The 23,635-nt window shown below is 34.3% G+C and overlaps 1 long non-coding RNA gene across 4 annotated transcripts in view; it reads left to right on the top strand.

The window, feature by feature from the left end:
• Nucleotides 1-22,496, top strand: part of LOC106504727 (uncharacterized) — a 394,910-nt gene extending 372,414 nt beyond the window's left edge. For 3 of the 4 annotated variants that reach the window (XR_014812981.1, XR_014812983.1, XR_014812980.1), the window contains 4 exons: nucleotides 7,442-7,485; nucleotides 7,560-7,665; nucleotides 12,813-13,010; nucleotides 14,413-16,071. This is a non-coding gene — a long non-coding RNA (uncharacterized LOC106504727). Of the gene's footprint in view, nucleotides 1-7,441; nucleotides 7,486-7,559; nucleotides 7,666-12,812; nucleotides 13,011-14,412; nucleotides 16,072-21,577 lie in introns of those variants that run through there. The other variant, XR_014812982.1, reaches the window with a different exon arrangement.
• Nucleotides 22,497-23,635: the final 1,139 nt, after the last annotated feature.

Consider the following 23,635-nt stretch of genomic DNA (forward strand, 5'->3'; position numbering starts at 1 on the left):
AGATTAATGGAAGGATTAATGGTGACCAGCAGCTAGTAAGGATCATGAATCTCAGAGAAAGAATGGCCCTGTTGATACCTTGATTTTGGATTTAAAGTTTCTATAGCTGTGAAAGATAATTCTGTTGCTTTAAGGTACCCAATTTGTGGTGCTTTGTAAGAGCAGCACTAGGAAACTAATGCAGGCAAAAACAATGATAACTCACTTGTACAAAAACAATAACAATATTAACTTATTTGTACAAAGGTGAAGATGCTGAGGAAAATAGGTAAAGAACACATTTTGATTAGAGATTCAAGAAACCATACAAAAGAAAAGTTAGTTTCAACCCACATGTCTAAGATTTTTTCCATAATAACCACTGTATTGCTTAACTTAATGATATTCTGATTTAATTTTCTGTTTTTGAATTTGTTTTGAAAAATCAAAACAGGAGGGTGTGGTTATTGTGATATGTTAATGTGATAGTTCTAGTTAAATTGTAATAAATGCAAAATTATGGAGTTCCCGTCGTGGCGCAGTGGTTAACGAATCCAACTAGGAACCATGAGGTTGCGGGTTTGATCCCTGGCCTTGCTCAGTGGGTTAAGGATCTGGCGTTGCCATGAGTTGTGGTGTAGGTTGCAGACGCGGCTTGGATCCCACGTTGCTGTGGCTCTGGCGTAGGCCGGTGGCTACGGCTCCGATTAGACCCATAGCCTGGGAAACTCCATATGCCGTGGGAACGGCCCTCAAAAGGCAAAAAGACAAAAAGACAAAAAAAAAATAATAATAAAATAAAATAAATAAATAAAAATTAAAAAATAAAAAAATTAATTAATTAAAAAAATAAAGGCAAAATTAGAATGTGTCATGTATACTTTCCCAAGTAAACATTTATAAACTTGTTAAAAACCTGACTAAAGTTAGTCGGCTTCTAGTAATATAGCCAAGATGCTCATATCAAGTTCTTCAGAAATAATGGTAATATCTGGAATAAAGATCTTTAAAAATTCATAGTGAACAAAAATAAAGGGATATTGGATGGGTAACAACACCTTCAGGAAGGGACAAGCACTTATTGTTTCCCCTTTACAGTGTTTAGCTTGAGGTTAAGGTCAGGCGCCACACTTTGTCATGCAATAGAGCTAAAATTTTTTCAAGTGTGCAGTTTTGCTGACTAAAAGAACCAGAGGACAGAGTTTGCATCCTTCAAGGTCATGAGAAGCTGAGGGGATAGAATCCAAGAAAAGACAAACCAATAGGGAGAGAGTCCCAAATTCAGTGCAAATTCTACTTAGATCTCCGGCTCAGCCATGAAGCAGACTCCAAGGAGACTAGCCAAGACTAAGAATAACTGAGCCAACACTTCAGCGTCTACTCACTGCAGAGGATAGAGGGCTTCTAGTTTGAGTTTGGCTAGCTGTTTAGAAATCAAAGAAAGGAGGAAAGAAAGAGAGAGAGGAGGAGATAGGAAGAAAAGGAAGGAAGGAAAGGAAGGAAGGAAAGAGAGAGGGAGACAGAGAAAGAGGGAGGAAGAAAGAAAAGGAAGGAAGGAAATTAGTAATCTTCAGAATAATAAAACAAAATTCAGAGTCCCTTTAACATAAGTTCCATAATGTCCAGGATACAATCTGAAATTACTCAACATATAGATAAAGAAGAAAAAGTAATGCTAAAAAAAAAAAAAAAAAAAAAAAAAAAAAAAACCTGTATTATCAAATGGTAAAGTTAACACAGAATTGTAAAGCTATTATTGCTTAGCTCTAAACTATAAAGGAAAATATGCTCATAATGAGTATAAAGATAGAAAATCCAAACAGGTAAGTAGAAAATATATTTTATTTTGTCTTTTTTAGGGCCGCACTTGTGGCTTACAGAAGTTCCCAGGCTAGGGGTCAAATTGGATCTTAGCCAATACTGTGGCTGTAGCCTAAGCCACAACCACAGTAATACCAGATCCAAGCCACATTTGCTGTGACCTACACCACAGCTCACGGCAGTGCTGGATGCTTAACCCACTGAGCAAGGGCAGGGATTGTACCTGCATCCTCATGGATACTAGTCAGATTCATTTCTGCTGAGCCACAATGGGAACTCCTAGAAAAGATATTTTAAATGAAACTTCAGACCTAAAAAAAAAACAAAAAAAACAAAAAAACTGACATTAAAAAAAAAAAAAATCACTGTATGGACTTAACAACCAATAAACAGCTCATAATTATTCACAAGTAATTGCTAAGTAACCAAGTTAAAAATAAAAGGAAAAAAAAAAAAAAAACAGAAAAATAGGTGGTTTCCAGAGGAGCAGAAAGAAGTAGGTGAGAGAGATTTAAAAGATATAAACTCCAGTTGCAAAATAAACTGATCACAGGCATGAAAAATACAGTGTGGAGAATGTAGTCAGTGACCATGTGATATCTTTGTATGGTGATATGTTGTAGCAAATCTTATCCTGGTGGTCATTTTGAAATGTATAGAAATACTGAATCATTATGTTAGGTAACAGGAACTAATCACTTATACTTCACAAATAAGCAACCAAAATCATAGAAAAAGAGATTGGATTTGTAGTTACAAGATCCAGGGGTGTGGGGAGAGGTGGTGTTGAGTGAAGGTGGTCAAAGATACAAACTTCCAGTTATAAGTAAGTACTAGAGATATAATATACAACATGATAAATATTGATTAATACTGCTGTATATTATATATGAAAGTCTCTAAGAGAATAAATCCCAATAATTCTCATCCCAGGGAAAACTCTTTTTAATCTCTTTATTTTCTATCTATATGAGATGATGGATTTTACTAAAGATACTGTGATAATCATTTCATGGTGCATGTAAGTCAAATCATTATGCTCTTTACCTTAAACTTATACAGGGTCATATGTCAATTATGCATCAATAAAACTGGAAGAAAAATCAATAGAGAAATAAGAATTATACAAAAACCCAAGCTGAATGGCCATATAATAAGCAAAGGTATAATTATAATGCACATTTTAAAAACTTAATGCATTACATAAAGAAAGTCCAGATTGTACAAAAGCTTTCAGAGTATGATTCATGTTCATAATTAGGCACAGAGTTGGTAGTGATGATTCTTTCAGAGGACAGAGGTTTCAAATAAAATTAAAGAAAATTAAAAAAAACTTTTACTAAGCAAAGTGAGCCAGAAGGGGTTTATTTCATCTCTGAATTAAAGAAAAGTTCCAAAGCCCCAGGCCTAACTTGATCTACAAATAATTGAAGAGTTCCTTCCATAGGGGTATTAGACAAATACACTCTGTTCTGATTACTGCTCATAGTATTAATATAATTAACATTGATTAAAAATAATAATGAAGTAATCCCGCAAATAATGGAGCATATAATAAAGAAACTGCTGACTGTTGATGACTTGAAATTCATGGGGTAAGATTGGTTGGTCTGGGGAAAAGGGATATACAAGGAATAGTGATGGAGCAGCTCTTATGTTTGTTCACGTAGGAAAAAATGCAAGTGTGATGAACATAGCTTTCTAGGCATGTTAACTTCATTTGTGAAACATTTTGAGCAAAAGAGTATTGTAGAGTTTGATGGCTTATTAGGTAGTCTCCAACTCAGAGTTCATGTCTGAAGCATGAAAAGTTGTGACAGTTTAAACAACTGCCTCAATGTGACCATTCTTAAGACTGACTTGGGAGATAATAGTGGTAAATCAAAGACATGAAAATCCCAGATTATTTTCATGGACATTGTTCACATGACTAACAAAGAATCTACATTGGTCCTGTCAAGAATTTATGATGTAAAGTTAACAGTCTTTGAAAATGATACATTGGTGAGGATCTGAATTTTACAATAAGGAGGCAGAGACAAACCACTAAATAAAAAGATGGAGGAGAGTTGGAAAGATCATACACTCAAATTAAAAGCTTCTTTACTAGAATACTTGTGGAAGATGATACCTGTGACATAGCTATGAAGAAAGATAAAAGAATATGATTTGGATGAAGTTCTCCTGTATTTAGGAGATCACAGAACTTAGATCCTAATCAATCAGGAGAGTCACTGATTTCCATGTTGGAGGTGATGATGTTGGTTATTATATGGAACAGTACTTTCCTATTTCTACATTCAGAAAGCAAACAAACTTGTTTGCACTTACAGATACTCACAAATCCATCTCAAAGACTGAAAGCTCATTTGAATACTGACAAAAATTGGATTTATAAGTTAGTACATGTTTGTATTCAATTAAATTATTACTGTATAAAATGAAAAGTATATTAAGAACTATGGTGAGAATGAAAATGGTCATAAAAAGGGTAAAAGTATTGGATTTTGTTTTCAAATCAGAAACTAATTAAGAGATTAATTTAACCAAATAAATCAGCTTATTGTAGTAGTAAGCTCAGTAAGTGTGGATCAATAAGAAATTCCTAAATCTGTAGCAACAAATTAATATGTCATCAAGGATGGATCTAGTGAGTGTGTGTTGGTAGAAAACCAGCAAAGAGTGTAGCACACAGTGGTGACAGCATGCAATTTTGATTGTCTAGACTTGGATAGCCCATAATTTTCTGCTTTTACTGTACCATTTTAAATAGATTAATGGCATCACTGTGAAAAGTAACATTTTCTAGTCTTCTATACTTAGGTTTTTGTTCAAAGATTCATTCTCTGTTTAAAGATATTACTTCTAATAGCCAGTTCTCTAACTTTTCTTTTTTTTTTTTTTTTTTTTTTTTTTTGCTATAGTTGGCTTTTTCTTTGCAATTGCAGGGCATAGAGATATTTACTCACATCCAAAGAAAGCATTACAGTTTTATTTGATTTCTTGTCTATACATTGTTTCTGCACCTGTCTTAACCTGACTGTGAGAAGTCCATCAACTGATGATCTGGCAGCCTAAACCCCTTATCTCTTGATTGACCTTTACAATAACAAATCCCTCTCTCTCCTAACCAAATTTATTAATGGGACATCATCACTGTTATTTTCATCTTAACCTGTTATATTGCATTATGCATTATCATCATTGTTATTTTTATTCTTTCCAGCAGTTGACTATTAATGTCTTTAAACCTTTCTTCCTTTATAGATGAGTCTGAGTTAAGAGAATTCTCTTCACTCAAGTACTCACCAATCCAAATCAAGAGATTTGGTTGAGAGAGAGATTAGACTTCCCAGGTCCTGTGGAATATAGATCTGTATCTCCTTTTCCTGTGTGCATTTGCTGTAAAATGCAAAATGCTATCTCCTCTTTTTCTCTACATTATACATGTCAATTGTCTCAATTTCGGAATTTAGGATCTTTAATATAGCATTGCTTTGGATTAGTGAGTTTTTCTAGAACCAAGATACCCACACCAAACAGCCAAATCAAGGTATTTTACAAGCTGTGAAATTTTATTTTGGGTTAAAATATATAGAACATCTCTCTTTATTTTACTTATTAATTTACATAATCTTACAAATGGGTTTGGATTATTGTTGTGAGCATGAAACCATTGTTATTCAGCTATTTCATCCATATAAGTAATACTGGATGTAAGAGATGGTGCTTTTTGCTATCTATATAGCACTATGCAATGAATAAATATACTTTTAGTTTAAGAAACGCATTATATGACCTTTTTTCCATTTTTGAACTAAATAAAAGAAACAGAAAAAAATGTGTAAATGAAATTCCATATTATTATGAAAAGCTGAGAAAGAACACAACTAAATCAGCAATCTGGATGTTCTTCTATCAGTGCAAATAAACTTAAAAGATGAAGGCAAAGACTTAAGTATCATGAGATATGGGATACAATAGTCTATTAAGAAAGGTCTTCCTTTTCTATGTTTGAGAACTAAGTGATAGCTGGAATGGACTCCAATTGTGATTATTTGGTAGTTACATCTTTTAATATATATACTTAAAACAGTCTATTAATGATAAAAATGGTAATAGAAACTTTTCAGATTTATTTTGGGCCTCTGTTAGCACAGCCTATGTTTCTTATATAATGCACTGCACTACATTATATGTTCATAGCACTTTATTGAATGTACTATTTTTTAAGAAATTATTATATTCACATTATTCACTTTGGAGATTGTAAAATTTGTCCAAAATAATGTTTAAGTGCTTGTGACTTAAACAAAGAAAGAAACAGCCTCTCCTATCTCCCACTTTCACCTTTGGGGGGATGTATAAAAATATCCAGAATGGGGCAGGGGGAGTCATTTGCTCTTGTAATTCTTATATTTCTTGTAGTTGTAGTTCCAGATGACCTCCACCAGGTGGCAGATTTTCACAGGCATCGTTACACTTTTTCATTTACAGTCTGTCTAAAATAACTCAACCAGAAAGTATATATAAAAGAGGCTTACAAATGATTTATATTTGACAATTCCTGTAAAGTATAGGCAAAATGGCTAAATTAACTTTCCTTTTCTCCTTTTTCTCTCTAATGTGCAGTGTAGTGGTCAACTCTTTACAATAAAAAAGTTAACATGTCACTTAACTACTTTTACCCCCCAATTTCTGATGTAGTACAATTTTGTCATATATTTATTATAAATTTAAAACTGTGATATAATATTTTAGCCTAATAACATGGAATTTATTTTCTTATATAGCTACCAGGCAAGCACAAGCATTTCTTAAAGTCTATTCTAAATCATATTAAATGTAACAAAATTCTCTTGAAAATAACATTTCATTATTCATGAACATAATACAAATCAATCACATTTTACTAAATTACATTCTTTAAAAAATTGAGGTGACCTACCCTCCTATAGTCTATAAGCAACCATTTGCATGATTTTATGGTTATCATTCCCATGAATTTACTTATATTTTTCCACGGATTTCTATTCCTAAATAATACCTTGCTGTTTTTCATAGTGTTCATTTATTTTAATGTAACTCTCCACAGACACAGTTCTTGTTCAGCAGTTGACTTTACCCAGCTCTTTGTAAAACTGGATCACTAAACTCAGATTGCCTGGCATTCAGGTCTATTTGATGATGGGTCACTCCCACAGTCACCCAGAGAATGTAGAAACTTTGGGTGTGAGGCTTATGGGGAGAGGCTAGTGGGGATTCTCTGCTATAGCAAAGTGCCTCCAGCTCCACTAACTCATAGAAACATCATGTCTGTGCACAATGTGTAGAAATTAGGAAATCTATAGACAACATCAGTTGTATTTATTACCTATATATCATCCTTTCTCTCAGGGGTGTTCACTATATCCCCATAGTTGATCACTATATTTTGTCTCATAACTGAGATTGTCATATATTCTTGAGTTTATTTTTAGCCTATTTTTCCCCCTGTTGCAATTTGCTTAATTGGTGCAAATACTATACTGTCTTCAATTTTAGAGTTATATGTGATTCTGTGCCTGAAAAATCACAAATTACTTTATCTTCTTGTTTCCTTTATTTACTTTTTCTTTTGCCCTCTTTCTGTTCCTCCTAGGGAAACTGTTCTTCAGTTCTGTTGGTTTTAATGAGAAAAAAGAGGTAAGAAGTGTTGAAAATTTTAATATGAATTGATGGTAGTTGAAGGGAACCTACTGAATTGGATTTCTTCCCAGGTGAGAAGAGCCTGCTGTGGACACATTCCTGAGAAGGATGCCTCAACAGTCAACATGGGGATAATGCACATTAGAGACTTCACTTCCTGAAAAAAAAAACTGATAAGTACTGAAAATGTGTTTCCTTTACTGTAGCACATCAGGAGCTCTGACTATAATAATTAGAATATAGCATACCTAGAACAATTCTTATGAGGCCTCATAGCTACTCTAATCTACATTTATAGAAGTCTACCATTTTCTGCCCACTGTTTCTCTCTTCAACTTCTCTGTTTTTATCAGTTTAAACATACAGAAGTAACATTCAGACAATGCATATTTGGAAGAAATTACAGTGTATATCTAAGAAAAACAGCTTATTTCTCTTTATGAAACTCTCCAAAATCTTCATCATATTTAAAATAATGTCAGAGTCCCTGCTATGACTCAGAAGGTAAATGATCCAGCTTGTCTCTGTGGAGGCACTGGTTGGAATCCTGGCTCAATGCACTGTGTTAAGGATTCATTGTTACTACAGCTGTGGTATAGGTCATAGCTCTGGCTCAGATTGGATCCATGGCCTGGAAACTTCCATATGCCTTGGGAGTAGCTGAAAAGAAGAATGAATAAATATTATCAGCAATATTTATTAAAACCTGCCATTGATTTAAGCATAAATTTGTGCATTAGTTTACTTGAGGGAAATTCATATGCAAATATTTATTGTTTTTTATAAACTATATTTTGGAAGACTGTCACTTTAATAATTTAGTATTATAATACACTTTACATTAATCCAGATCTCTAATTTCCCTCACCATTAATTATGTCCACCACATTGTTGGTGAGTTTAAGTCTCCTAGAATATATGCCCTAAAATGGAAAACTTTCATCATAATTTCATATATGAGCACAATATTTTAATGATGCATGTGTATTTGAAATTAGAATGATTTGATACGTATGTGACAGAATTTCATTAAGCAGAAAAAGTGTTAACAATGTACCAGAAATAGTCTATTTAATTAACAAGGAAATAAATAGTGTTAGAAAGCAACAGCCTAGATATGTAGAAAAACAGATTGAATATTTGATGAAAAATGAAGGTAAAATTTAAGTTTCAATGTAATATAATTGAAATTATAAGACAGTCTATATTTTATATATCAAATATTATATTTTATATGTATTAAATATATTATATATTAAATACTATATTTGTATCATTTATATACAAGGTATATTATAAATGCACCTTAAATCCTCATAAATAAAATACACCATCTATCCTTGAAAATGAGAAAATTGTTAGTTTCAATACACTTAACAAAAAGCTAGCTTTGATTCCATTTGAAATTCATCTAATATGATAAGCTTAACCTAATGGGAGAATGCATGAATGAATTCTCAGAATCCCATAGAAAGGACTTTGGTAAATTACATTTGATTGAGATATAGGTTTTGATGTTAAGAATGAAATAGAATCCCTGACCAATTTTTGAGCCAATTTGGACAATCAATTTGAAAAGTGTCTTTGAGGACTGTCCCAGTGTGAATTTTCATTTTATCACCTTTACTATTGGGAATAATAATATGTTCACCAGAAACAGATATTTGGATATTTAGAATTAAAGAGGTAACCTCATCCATAGCCACTGAGAATTGTATTTTTCTGATTTCCTACAGAATCTGAAATGGGCTTTCCATTGACAATGTCATGTTCCTTACTATCCTCTCTCCATTAGCCTCTGATCCTCCTATGACCCTTTAGATCTTAAGGGAAAAAACATTAATAGATTTATCCCACTGCATGTTTAGTACCTTTAACACACTATTTCATTGTTCTCAAATGACAGTCTGCCCAGTAAGTCTGTGAACCTTAGAAATCACTTTGGAAAGAGTGGCCATGGCTCTGAGTAGCCATTTGGTATTAGAAACCAGACATACCTGAGCTCACTAAACCTGATATGTAAACAGTATTTCTCAAACCATCATGTGCATATGCATTTCTCATTCTCATCACTTCTAAAAATTTACACTTGAGAATTTTAGTTCTGACCACAGCCTGCAATTCTTTCATTTTATTTCTTACTGTTATTAACTATGGTTACCATCCCCGCTCCAAATCTGAGGAAGATGTACTTCTCTTCTCACAGGTGGACCTGCTTAGCTTAAAGAAATAGTCCCTCAAAATTTGTTGTCTCCATGACTGTGTGTGATGGGATGGAGATAAGCTTCCATTAAAGATTCCACTATCTATTGTTATTCTTTTGTAACCACTTTGATATTTTTTCCTTTATGCAGACTTTATTCAGATTTAATTGACTACTTATTATGCTCTTAAATGTCTGACACTAAAATGCCTTCAGAGCTTAGATGAACCAAATTAACATTAGAAGTTGCAAAGGTGACTGAAGAAAATACATTGCATTTGACTGCATAAAATGTCTTTTTTAAAAGTTGCTATACTGGTTTTAATAATACAGGTCAGCAGCTGCCAGTGAGAAACACATGTCCATCCTTTTTCCTACACTTTACACTCTGTACGCTGTTGGTGGACTGTGCCATTTCTTTCTTTTTTTTTTTTTTTTTCTCGCCAGAATGACTTTACTTCAATCTGTACATGTCTAAGTAGAAATTGAATCAATTAGGCTTGAGTTGGCAGTATAAAAGTGAAAAATAATAAAAAGAATGTTTTTGTGAAGCAGAAGTTTGCTTTTCTCTGTCATACATACACACACAAATCAGAGAGAAGAATACAAGGTCAGGGTGGTAGCTCTATGCCCATGAGTAACTAAATCTTTTAACTGTCCACTATCTTGAGCGACATAAGACTCAAACTCAAGACTGCTTCTTCATAAGATAATTGTCTATATACTTGGCAGAAAATAAGAGAGATCATAAAAATAGTGCTCTCTCAGCTGAGTCAGAGAATATTTAAATAATGTTACAATAAGACTCCTCCTAGCTGCAATGGACGCTGGGAAAAAAAGCCGTTAATTTTGCCATTTGTCTGTCTGAAATAAATGGAGCCCTGGAGATGCATTTTTAAAGAAGAGGAGAATGGGGTATTTCTTAGGCAACTTGTAGTCTCTGCCACAGCATCTGTGCACACACTTCTGCTTCATGGAATTCCTATACCCAATTCTCCAGGTATAGATATTGAGAGTCTCTCAAGGATTTCACAGCTACAGTGGTCTATGAAGGGTTTGCTTTTCATTTTTGTTCGAAGTAATCTGTAGCTTCTCTAAGCTAAAAAGATCGTAACTATACCATCTTGAAGTTACCTAAAAATTTGTGTCTGCCATTATCAGTGTCTGAGGACATGATATATCCCATCCACTTTCTTTGGAATGATTTCATATTTCTGTTTTAAAGTGCAACAGATACAAAAGTATGATGAAATACTTACAATACATATAAGTACTATTTGGAGATTCCACAGTGACTTCAAGTAGGACTTGTTGATACAGTAGACATATTCACAGCGTAGTTCTAGACAGAACCAGAACAAAAAGGAGAATATGAGTTCTATTTTCTTGTTTTGTTTTGAGGGGCTTAATACCTCAGAATCTCAAAATCTAACAGTTTTAACTTGGGATATTGGACACTGTTATGCTGTTGCTAACCCCTACTATAGCCAATAAATGGCTAGACATCAATCACTACAAGAAGAGTAAAGTGGTACAAGTGTCTGACAAATGAAATGATCAAAAGGCAGGCTGTGTTGCTAAGGAGAAAAAGAAACACATGTAAAGGTATAGAAGGAAGTGAGGACATCTGAATGCCACCTAATATGAGGATTTTTCTATGCTTCCTTTATATATAATATATTCTATTTTTAAATCCATTTCTGATTTCACATAGAACAGGAAACTCAGAAGTATTGAAGCAAACCTATTGCCAGTATAAGCAGCTGTCCATTGTCTTAATTCAAATTTTTTATTCTGCCAGAATCTAAAGATTCATAAGCCCAAAGCATTGGCATTTAGTTCCTAAACTGTAGAGTTTAAGGTTAGGAACTAAACTGACTCCTCACATGTCAATCCTAGATGCCATTGTCCTTTCCAGCATAGCCATTCAACCCTAAGGTATAGCTAACAATCAAGTAAAGCCTCATTTTCTTAATTGTGCTTTGCTTTTTCTCTAAGAGATATTTCTTTTCCTGGTAAGCATAGAAGTAGATCATTCCTATTAATTTTAGCAGAAGAAATTATTTTCATTCTAGCATTCAAAAATTTTATAAATGTCCTACATTGTCCTCTTTTTCTTTGAAAATCCTATTTTCATTCTACAATTTTGCCTCTAAAACATGCACCTCACCTGTATAATTTTTTTTTCCTTAGGCACTGTGCTTTTTGGAAAGGGAACATAAGCAACTAAGTGTCTAGGCCACAATGTCATACTGGTTAATGGTTTGATACTGATAGTACTCTTTGGATATTGACGAAGATCAGAGTGTAGTGAAATAATAATCAGCTTATATGTAAATGTAACTTTCATTTCAGATTACAATGTATTATAAACTAATAAGCATTAAATTCAGTGGATAATTTAAAGAGTTTAAATGCATAAGGAATGCGTTTATTTTTCTTTTAGTTTTAAAAAAGTACTTTTTAAATTTGAAATAAAAGGTATTTTTACTTATGTAATCAACATAATGTTTCATTATATGTAAATATGTATAATCCCCTTGATACATATAGAAGATAAACATACATAGTATGATCAAGTTACTGATGTTACATATGATATAATTATGAAGCATGAATTGTTGCAGATACAGTTCACAGAATTCTATAAATTTTCTAGTAAGTATGCAGTTGTATATCTGGTTTCAAATATAGCACATTTTAATATCAAGTGATAATGACATCAAATGAAAATAATTTCACTGACCTGAGCCCTCTGCAGTATTTCTAATAGGATAAAGATTAAACTGAACTTTAAGATAATTTTAATAGACTAATATAATGCTTTGGGTGGTTCATGAAAAAAATATTTTCTTAATGATGCCATTACCCTACATTCCCTCCAATCTCTTCCTCTTCGTGTTTAGCCTCCTCCTTGTGAATCTGCCCATGGCAATCTGGATTTAACCTCAATAAGTCTCATAAAACAGCTCCCTAAAGTTAGCAATTATGTTCAAATTGAAAAATCCTGTGAAATTTTATTTGATTCCTGTTATAGTTTTCAACATTATTTGACACACTTAGCTGCTGCATTCACCTGGTTTTTCCTCCTCCCTCTTTTTTTTTTTTTTTTTCTTTTTAGGGCTGGACCTAGAGCATTTGAAAGTTCTCAGGCTAGGAGTTGAATCAGAGCTGTAGCTGCTGGCCTACACCATAGCAACAGCAACATGGGATTTGAGCTGCACCTGTGACCTAACACCACAGCTCAGGGCAACACCTGATTCTTAAACCACTGAGCAAGGCCAAGGATTGAACCCACGTCCTCATGGAGAATAATCAGGTTAGTTACCGCTGAGCCATGGCAGGATCTTCTCTTCTTCCCTTCTTGCTTCTTTTTGTCCTCCTTTTCAGTTTCCTCTGTAGGGATATTTCATCTTCCAGATTCATGTTCATGTCCCTGAAGGTTTAACAGCAGTCTGCCTCTTTTCATTCTCTCTTCTCCTTGTAGATGATGGTACGTGTGTCCATGACTCTGAACTCTGATGACCACTTACACATACATGAACCACAGTTAGTTATCTTCAAACTTCTCCAAGCTCTCCATCCTCTATATCCAACTTATTATGTGAAAAACATTAAATATTTCCCAAGACCTTACAATCTCTGATAAACTTCAACAAACCTGGCCGCCTTCTATCCTATTCTGGTTGACTTGAGTCATTTTAATCAGAATCCTAGGATTCATTCTCTGCACTGTTGCCTCTCTTCTTCCACATATTAATTCTTCATTGTGACACCCTGCCATCCTAGTACTCTAAATATCTTTTAAGCTCCTCTTTTTTCCATTTGAGTCATCACAATCCTAAACAAAATTATCATCTTGCCTCGTATCATACCTGTAGCCCCATAAAAGCCTAATTGATATGCACAGATTCATTCTGGTCTTACTCATATTCATTATCCGTTTACATTACATTTGAATTTTCATTTTACATAAATATACCAATCTCCCAGTTTAAAATGCTACAATTGCCTTACAATGGAAAAACATTGCTTTCACTAAGGAAAGAAAAACAACTCCTTACTACCACTCCCCTTCTTGCCTCTGTAACATTATGTGACACTAATTTTCCTCTTTGCTCTAATTTGCTCCAATTTCTTTTACCTGACATGCATCACTCAACAAGAGGTATTTCCACATCCTCTAGCCTCTGATTAGAATTTCCTTTACAATTGTCCTTGCGCAGTATACAAATTAGGAAGCTGTTTGCCTAGTGCATCAATAATAATTATTCTCTGCCACTTTTCTCAGTTTTATCATATCCAAATAAAATAGGATCTTAATATTGCCAACCTTTACATCAGGTTACCTTTGCTTTACCCCAAATGTGGAAAAAAATGAATACATAATACTACAGCTTAAATTTTCCAAATTAAAATGCAGAAAAGGATTACTTCACAGTAATTGTTACATGTAAAATGACTATTATAGTAACACACAACCACTTAGAAAAATATGACGAGCTAAAAGGTCACCTTTGCATATCACTTCTGCAGAGCAAGCTGCTTAAACAAAAATTATTGCATATCCTACATTTTTATTCATGAATTTCTCTCAGTTAAGAGGGAAAATATTTTTACAGGGCAAATATGTTCAATTTGAAAATATAGAATATGAGTGTTTTGGACTGAATGTTTATGCTTCCCCCGTCCAGTTCATTATGTTGAAATTCTAATCACAGGTGTGATAGGGTGGAGCCCTCATGAAAAAGATTAGTTCCCTTACAAAAGGAACCCCAGAAAGACCCAGAAGAAGACTATCACCTGAACTCAGCCATGCTGGCATCGTGATTTTGAACTTCCAGTCTCCAAAACTGTGAGAAACACATTTCTGTTGTTTATAAACTGTCCAATCTATGGTACTTTGTTAAAGCAGCCTGAACTGATTAAGACAATGGGAAAACCTAAAAATAAAAGTGATACTTATGTTTATTGATCTGGTGGTTAGAAATTTGAAAATAAAAGAAATATGTGACACTAATGAAAAGAATACCATACAAAATGACAAGATTTTCAGTAATCATTTCAAATGCTTTAAAGCAGTTGCAGTCTAGATAAAATATTTTTAATTTCCTTAGTGGAAAGTATCTGACAAATAGCTCTTTTGATTATAATGCAAGAGCTTGACCTTAAGTTCTTCAATGCCTTTAGGTGCCCACTTCAGAGACACCTATCTTGAATAAAGACACTGCCAGCTATACAACTAGACAAAGAGCCAGCTGTCCCACCCATGAAGTTCCCCTTTTAGAAACCCTGGGTGACCTAGATAACTGATTACTTGTTTTGCCCTTCCTGAATGTTAATTCCTTCTCTTATGTTACATTCACCAGTGAACAGTGAACCCCAGAAACCCTAGGTACCCCTACCTCAACCCTAACAAAGGCAGAGCCCTTGGTCCAGGCTCTCTCTCTCTCTACCCAAGACCTCTCTGTTTGACCCTTGGACATACAAATTCATGACTTGTAATGAACCTTGATTTTTCATAGTTCGCCGATGGTTGTTGCTATGGTGAACCTTGTAGTCACAATAACAGCTAGTCCAGCCATGATGTGGGCTCTGGTGGTCTGTGGGGGTAGTGTATCATGAATATGAGCCCAGGTGGGTTCACCCAGGCATCTCTAGCTGACAGCATCACTATCTAGCTTGGGACTATACAAAACCATTTCTCTTGGTGAAATAGTAAATTCATTAGACCACATGTGTATTATTGAAATAACTTACAATGTTTTAAGAGTCGCAATTATAATTCAGGTAGGAATTTCCAGATATAAGCATTGCTTTTTGTTTTATCTTCATTTATGTCTATTAGGTAAGCACTGTCTCTGCTGAAAACAAGATCTATGGATTTTGTGTGGGAGATTTAAAGAAATACTTTGTTCAAATAGAGAAAGTACAATGTGAAATTGTAATCTTTAATACGTTGTTTCTCTGGATATTAATTTACTGATGACAGAATACATTGTATTAAAACATACACACATGTATATATATTTAGATTATGAAACACTGTAGTCATATTTTGTATAAAAAATAAATCTATTTTTTCCCAAACAGCTAATATCATCAGCTAAAAAACAAAAAGCACCAGACAAAGATGGGTTTACAAATGAATTCTACCACATATTTAAGGAATAAATTAAATTGTTTCTCCAAGCTCTTTCAGAAAATAGAAGCAGAGGGACTATTTCGTAACTCATTGTATAAGTTAGCATCACCCTAATTCCGAACCAGATAAAGATATTATATAAAATGCAAACTGTAAACCAATGTCACTCATGAACATTGCTGTAAATGTCCTCAGTGAAATATTAGCAAATTAAATCCAAAAATGTATGAACTAATTATACATGATAACTAGAATTTATTTCAAGTATATAACACTATTTCAACACTCTAAAACCTATGAATAAAATTCATCACACTAGCAGCTAAAGAATAAAAATGTTATGATCTGGAGTTCCCATTGTGGCTCAGCCATAATGAACCTGAATAGTATCCATGAGGATGTGGGTTCAATCCCTGGCCCCGCTCAGTGGGTTAAGGATCCGGTGTTGCCATGAGCTGTGGTATAGGTCACTGATGAGGCTTGGATGCTGTGTTCCTATAGCTGAGGCACAGGGTAGCAGCTGCAGCTCCAATTAGACCCCTAGCCTGAGAACTTCCATATACTGTACCTACAGCCCTAAAAAAAAAAAAAAAGATGTGATCATATCACTAGATGCAGAGAAAACATGAAAAATCCAACACTTACCAGTGATAATAAATTTTGGCAAATCAGCAATAGAGGGGGACCTCTTCAACTGGATAAAAAAAAGAAAAAAGATCTGCAAAATAATCCACAGCTAAGATTTTACATAATGTTAAGGAACTGGTTGTTTCCTGTTAAGATCAGGACAAGACAAAAGTGTCTCTTCTTTGTCTTATTCCTGATCTTAACAGATGACATGTAGAAAATCCCAAATAATCAATAATAATAGTAATAATAAAACTACTGGAAGTAAAATGTAATGATAGCCAGGTTGCAAAATGCAAGGTTCACACATGAAAGTGAATTTATTTCCCATATACCAGCAATGTAAAATTGGAATTTGAAATTAAAAACACAGTAACATGGAGTTCCTGTTGCAACTCAGGTTAAACGAATCTGACTAGTATCCATGAGGACACAGGTTTGAACCCTGGGCTCGCTCAGTGGGTTAAGGATCTAGTAGTGCCATTACCTGTACTGCAGGTTGTGGATGCAGCTCAGATCCTGTGTGGCTGTGGCGTAGGCAAGAGGCTACAGCTCTGATTTGACCTCTAGCTTGGGAACCTCCGTATGCTATGGGTGCAGACTCAGACAAAAACCAACAAACCCCCCCCCAAAAAAAAGACCAACAACCATAACACTAGTACCCACAGAATGAGTTACTGAGGTGTGACTCTAACAGAATATATACAAGAACTAATGAGAAAAACTATAAAGTTCTACTCAGAGAAATGAACTCTAAAATGGGAAAATATTGTAGGTATATGGTTACAAAGACTTAATATTGTCAAGAAGTCTTTTCTTCCCATACTGATCTATAGATTCAAGAAATCACAATAAAAAAACAACATCTTATACGGTGGATATCAACAAACTGGTTCTGAACTTTGTATAGAAAGGCAGAAAACCCATACTAGCTAACACACTATTGAAAGAAAAGAACAAAATCAGAAGACAGACATAACTTGACTTCACTTTTTTTCCCATGCATTAAGTGAAATACTCACTCTTTAAAGATTGAAACTGTCTGTTGGAAGCATCTGTTCATATAAAATCAACTTTATGTAAACTAATCATATACATTAACTGAAATTCTTACAGGAGTCAAAACTTTAAAAGTTCATGTCATATTTTCTACAAGCATAGGAAAATCTGCAATTGAAAATTGTGAAAAGTAATTTAGAAAAACAGTCGCTTGATTAAAACAAAAATTCAAATTCAAAGAATTATATGTAAATGCACTTTCTGCAATTGCAGTGATCACCCTGGGGCACACTTTATTGATGTTTCTTTAGATAATTTGCTGATTTTCATGTGATCATTGATATCAATATATATCCTTCATATTAATGGTATCATAAAAGGCAGCAAACATTTTGGTATAATGCATCAATTAAAGATTTAAATTTCCCTTAAATATCTACTTTATTTTTATACACTCATTTGCATTAATATAATTTATTGTAAACATTCAAAGAATCAAATTTTCGAATAAATTAATTTTTACCAGTTTCCACTCGACAATAAATTTTAAAATAACCACAGCAAGAATATATGTTCTAAGTAAGACCCCTTAGTCTCGATGTTCTGCATAGATTTCCTGTACAGCCAATCTATAAGTTCCTACCTCCCCTCTAGTTCCAAATGACTGGCCCTTTGGAGGCTCCATGCAGCAGCCAAAATGTGACTGGATGGTACATTGAGGGCCTGGCAGGGCAGAGAGCATGATCCTAGCTCTCTGTCACATCCAGCAGGGTGATTGGCAGTGAGCGTTTCCTCTCCACACTGCTCAGCACCCTGGCTCTGGAAGAAAGCATGAGTTCCATGACTCAGGAAAGGGGAGAGGGAAAAAGTAATGGGGTGCATTTTTCAAAAATCTTAAGGTAAAACTTCTCTTTACTACACATAGATTTGATTACAGGGATTAATAATGGTCCTCTGTTACAGACTTGAAAATCTAGAACAAATGCTAGGATATTAAGTATAATCAAAGTATACTTTGATATACAAAGTAAAAATATACAAAGGATAGTATGGATCATTAAGTATAAATCAAAACTGTGCCAGACAAACTAGGCTATATGGCCCCCTTAGTTGTGTGTGTGTGTCTGTCTTCCCCCAGTGTTAGTATCATTTTAATTGATTTACCACACAGTTTGGATGGTCTGTTCACTCTATTTAATTCCTCTAGGGAAGTGGTTCTCAACTGTATGTAACTTTGCCCTGCAGGGGACAATTGGTAATGTCAAAAATGGAGACATTTTTGACTGTCAGCAGTGGGGAACTGTTACTGGCATCTAGTGAGTAAAGGCCAAGGATGCTGCTAAACATTCTACAATGTACAGAACAGAACCATCCCCAAACAAATCATTCTATGTTCAGTATGCCAGTGGTACTTGGGTTGAGGAACCCTTCCCTAGATTGATCATAGCAGCTTGGATCAAAAAAGTAAGGAGAATTTTGAAATTTTGAAAAGATCACCTACCCGAATGAATGTTCAATTTAAAACAGACATTTAAACACTACAGAAATATTAAGATTTCATTTATTATTGTCACATTTCTCTTGCTGAACTATCGGGTCTCTCTTAGTGATAAGTGGTCCACTTAAAATTAAAAGAAAAAATATTTTGTAAAACATTAAGATGTTGGATATAAATGATGAAAATAAAACAAATAGCCTAGGACAGTAAGATGTTATAAAATACCTTTCAAGGAACCAGCTTTTAGAACTTACCTCATTAATCCTCACACTATGCCCACAGGGTAAGCGATAATAATTATTGTATCTGTTTTACAGATGAGAGAACTTGGTCACACAGAGGTTAATTACTTACACAAGTGTAATTTGAGAGTTGGTTATAGAACTGGGAATAACACTCCTATCTTAGAACTTCAGACTGTAACTATACCCATTTATTCTGTAACAAGTATAGTTTAAATACTATAGTTTTCATTATTACACTAGCAATTAAATTGTACCACGTATCCTAGGACTAATTTTATTTATCAACTGAATTTATTTATCAGTTGAATGGCTATGAGATACAGGGTATTGTGCAGAGTACTGTGAGAATTTTTCAGTAGTGATTGGAGGAAGGGTCTTGCAGCTCAAGATGGGATTGTTCTCCAGACTTACCTTCCTTCCTCAAGAGGAGTCCTTGTATTCAGTTAGGTACCCTCCATGTGGTAGGTACACCTGCATGTGGTCTCCATAGATCCAAATCTCTAGAAAGGTCATTGGTTTTCCTATTGTGGCATAAACACAGGTATTCACTACATGGTACTGATTTACAGAATACTCATTATTCATCGATTTCAGCCCTTTATAAGTGGAAAGTTTGAATAGAAAAATAATAGCTTTCTATAATTATATTCTAAGAAGCCCCATCCAGTATTAAAGACATAGTAATTAGATAGCACCTGACACTTAAAAAGTGTATCTTGCATGTTATTTATTTCCGTTCCTACAACTGCACCTTGTGGCATATGGAGGTTCCCTGGCCAGGGGTTGAATCAGAGCTGCAGCTGAGGCCTGCACTACAGCCACTGCAACACCACATCTGAGACTCATCTGTGACCTACGCTGCAGCTTACATCAATGCTGGATCCTTAACCCATTGAATAAGGCCAGAGATTGAACCTGCATCCTCACAGAGACAATGCTGGGTCCTTAACCTGTTGAGCTACAACCGCAACTCCATTATATGTTTATTATTATTATTATTATCAAGGAATTCCATAAACATTTATTGAGTTAAATTTTGACTATTAAAGTTACCCCCCAAACCACTTTCCAGGTAGAATAACAACCCCTATCTGTTCCACTTACTTTTAAAACTGGACCAGGTTTCCATTAGCATATAGATAGTAATATTGAACCCACCTTGCTCCTTGACTTTGAAAGATAAGCGTTCATAGTATGTAAAATTCAAGTTCTCAGATGGAACTATCAAATCATTATTGATCTAAACTTTCTTAAATTTATGATTTTATAATGAAGCAAAATGGAGCAAAAGCAACTTTTATCACCTCTTAATTTTAAATGATTAGACACACAATCTACAACTTATTAATATTTCTTAATAAGTTTATCAACTCAGGAAGTACTTTATTGGTTAAATAAGTTCTAGAGAAGCAAAAACCAATTTGGTATCTTGTGTGCTTTGGACCTTGGGCATATTCTTTAATTTCCTTATCTGTAAAACAGAGGCGATAACAATAATATTCACATCACACAGGTTTTCTGGGAATTATTGAGTCAAAAACTATGATAACAAACTTAGAATTTTACCTAGCAGGGGATGAGCAGTCAATAATATAAACTAATATAATCTTGGCATTATAATATTTTCTAATAAAAATGCAGTTTAATTAGTTAAAATGCCTCTGTTTCCACTCTTTCGCATCTTTATACCATGTAAAGTGGATTTGATTTTTTTAATGAAAATTAATATGATGAAAGTAGTATTTTTGGTTGTTCAATATCTTGTAGGATATCCAATAAAGGACAAAATGGAACCAGACAGACTAGGTTGGGGGTTAATAGCATAGTGAAGGTGTGGAGAATAAGAGATTATGGTGGGATAATAAAAGATGAAGTGACCTAACAATAGTGTGTGGAGGCAAAGTTGTAGAATGCAATCATTGCCTCTTGTTTGATGCTCAAATATGAAAGCAAATGCCTCAAAGCAAATGGCTCAATCTGGAGAGAGAATTTCTCTCTTCCCCAAAATCTTGTGTGTGTGTGTGTGTGTGTGTGTGTGATTGGAAAAGACCAAATGATGAAACTCTTTGCTAGTGAAGACAGATTACTGCTATTTTGATAGAAGCATCATTTTTCTCCCTCATTGCTTTGCTAATATGTTTGCAAAAACAAATGCCCCAGGAAGTCAGTGACCCAAACCCTAGCAAGTATTCTGAGAAACTGCCCACTGTTCTGCAAAATTCTAGTTTGGCTAAGTCTAAGCAGATATCTAAAATCTCCTCCGCACTCAGTTACCTGGTCTGGTGAAGGGCAAGTCTTGTTATAGAATATAGAATACTGCAAGGAATTTTGCTCTCAAGCTAACAATGGGTTTTGTTTTTTTTTTTTTTAAGGCAAATACAAAATTATTTGTTTTCTTGAATCCATCAGAGAGTTGAAGTCACAAGGCAACCAAGGAAACTATTATCATGGAGAACATTCAAATTATCACATGAAAAATCCTCTACTTTCAACCGTATAACCATAATTTGCATGAAACTCACATCCATGTTTTAGCATTTGCCCTTTTTTTGAAGCACTACTCCTCTTCTGCCATCAGCCCCATAACACCTTTCAGCTACCATGATATTTCTCTGCTCATTTCATGTGAAAGTTTTTTTAAAACACATATTTGGGTTCCAGGGACAAAAGCGGTAAAGAAAATCAGTCTGTCTGTGGTAGATAAAGTACAGAGGTGAAGGAAAGTAAAGGCAGAGAATTAGTTATTTCAGGACCTGATCCAGGCTCTAGAGAAAGAGGATATACAAATTTTTGAGCAAAATTTTCCGATATACTAGCATGGATATCCACTGTTATCTAGATCGTATATATTATGGGTATGATATCAGTTGATGAAAATCATTTGAAATTCCTTTTTTTATTTCATATTCTGGAACAAACGAGAATTTTCTACTTTCATGTAGCAAAATACTTTTAATCTAATTTTTAACCAACATAGAAATCTTGACATTTGAAAATGCAGCCTTTAAGTTCTGACACATATAAAGTTTGTGTTATTTAATAGCACACATTTCTAAATTAATTATATCTTACAAAAACTTAATTACAGTGGTTTAAAGTTATATAAACAGATCTTTTTATTATTTATTTAACAAAAGAAGATGACTGAGTCATAATTGCCAAAACGTGGGAACAACAAAAATGTTTTTCAATAGATGAATGGATAAATAATCAAACCACAGTACATCCTGACAATTGAATATTATTCATTCTAAAAAGAAATGAGCTATCAAGATGTGAAAAAAAAGAAAACATGAAGGCATCAATTTCTATTACTAAGTGAAAGAAGCCAATCACATATACTATTGAATTTCAACTCCATGGCATCTGGAAAAGGTAAAACTATGAAGTTAGTAAAAAAACAAATAACAAAAACAGTGGTTGTCAGGGTTTGAGAGAAAGAGAGGAATGATTAGGTCAAGTGTACAAGTTTTATAGGACAGTGAAACTACTCTTACAATGCAATAATGATGGATACATGTAATTACTCATCTGTCCAAACTTCACAGAATATACAACACCAAGAGTGAACTCTAATGTAAACTATGACTTTGGGTTATTACGATGTGCTAATGTTGGTTTATCAGTTGTGACAAATGTGCACTGTAGTGGGGGATATTGATAATGGGGGGAAGCCACACATGTGTGGGGGCAGAAGTGTATAGAACACTGTACTTTACACTCAGTTTTGCTATGAACATAAAATTGACCTAAAAGATAGTCTATCAAAAATTATAAATCAACTTTAAAGGAGGGAAGATGACTAAGGAACTCCACAGAGTAAGTTGTATTCAGATTATGTTATACCTATTATCATTTGATAAAAGTAAAAGGCATCTTTAATACCCACCTTTACTGGGTGTTGTCAAGACCTTATTTCCTCCCCATATAGTCCTCTCTACAAGGTTGCCTGCATGTTTTTGTGGCAGTTGACGTCTCCTACAGCCAGTGGCCTGAGACAGACAGAACAAGGAGGAAGCAGAAATGACTTTTACTATCTAATCTTGGAAACGATATAGCGTCATTTCTAATATAAGCTATTAATCAAAAAGAGACCCATTTTGATAAGGAATAGTGCTTATTTATCTTATAAAATTTGTACCTTTTGACTACCTTTGTCAAATCCCCACATGCCAACCCCTACCTCAAATGACAAATCTGATCTTTTTCCATGTGTTTGGGGTTGTTTTTGATTTTTGGTTTTGTGTTTCCTATTTGTTCTTGCTGGTTGGTTTTCATTTACTTTTTTTTTTTTTTTTTTGTCTTTTTTTTTTTTTTTTTTTTTTGTTATTTCTTGGGCCACTCCCGCGGCATATGGAGGTTCCCAGGCTAGGGGTCGAATCAGAGCCATAGCCACCGGCCTATGCCAGAGCCACAGCAACGCGGGATCC

Source organism: Sus scrofa, chromosome 8, assembly GCF_054392235.1.
Source record: "Sus scrofa isolate SSC_HxYL_T2T_F1_AM1 chromosome 8, Sscrofa_HxYL_maternal_Yorkshire_Landrace_v2.0, whole genome shotgun sequence".
Classification (NCBI taxonomy): domain Eukaryota; kingdom Metazoa; phylum Chordata; class Mammalia; order Artiodactyla; family Suidae; genus Sus; species Sus scrofa.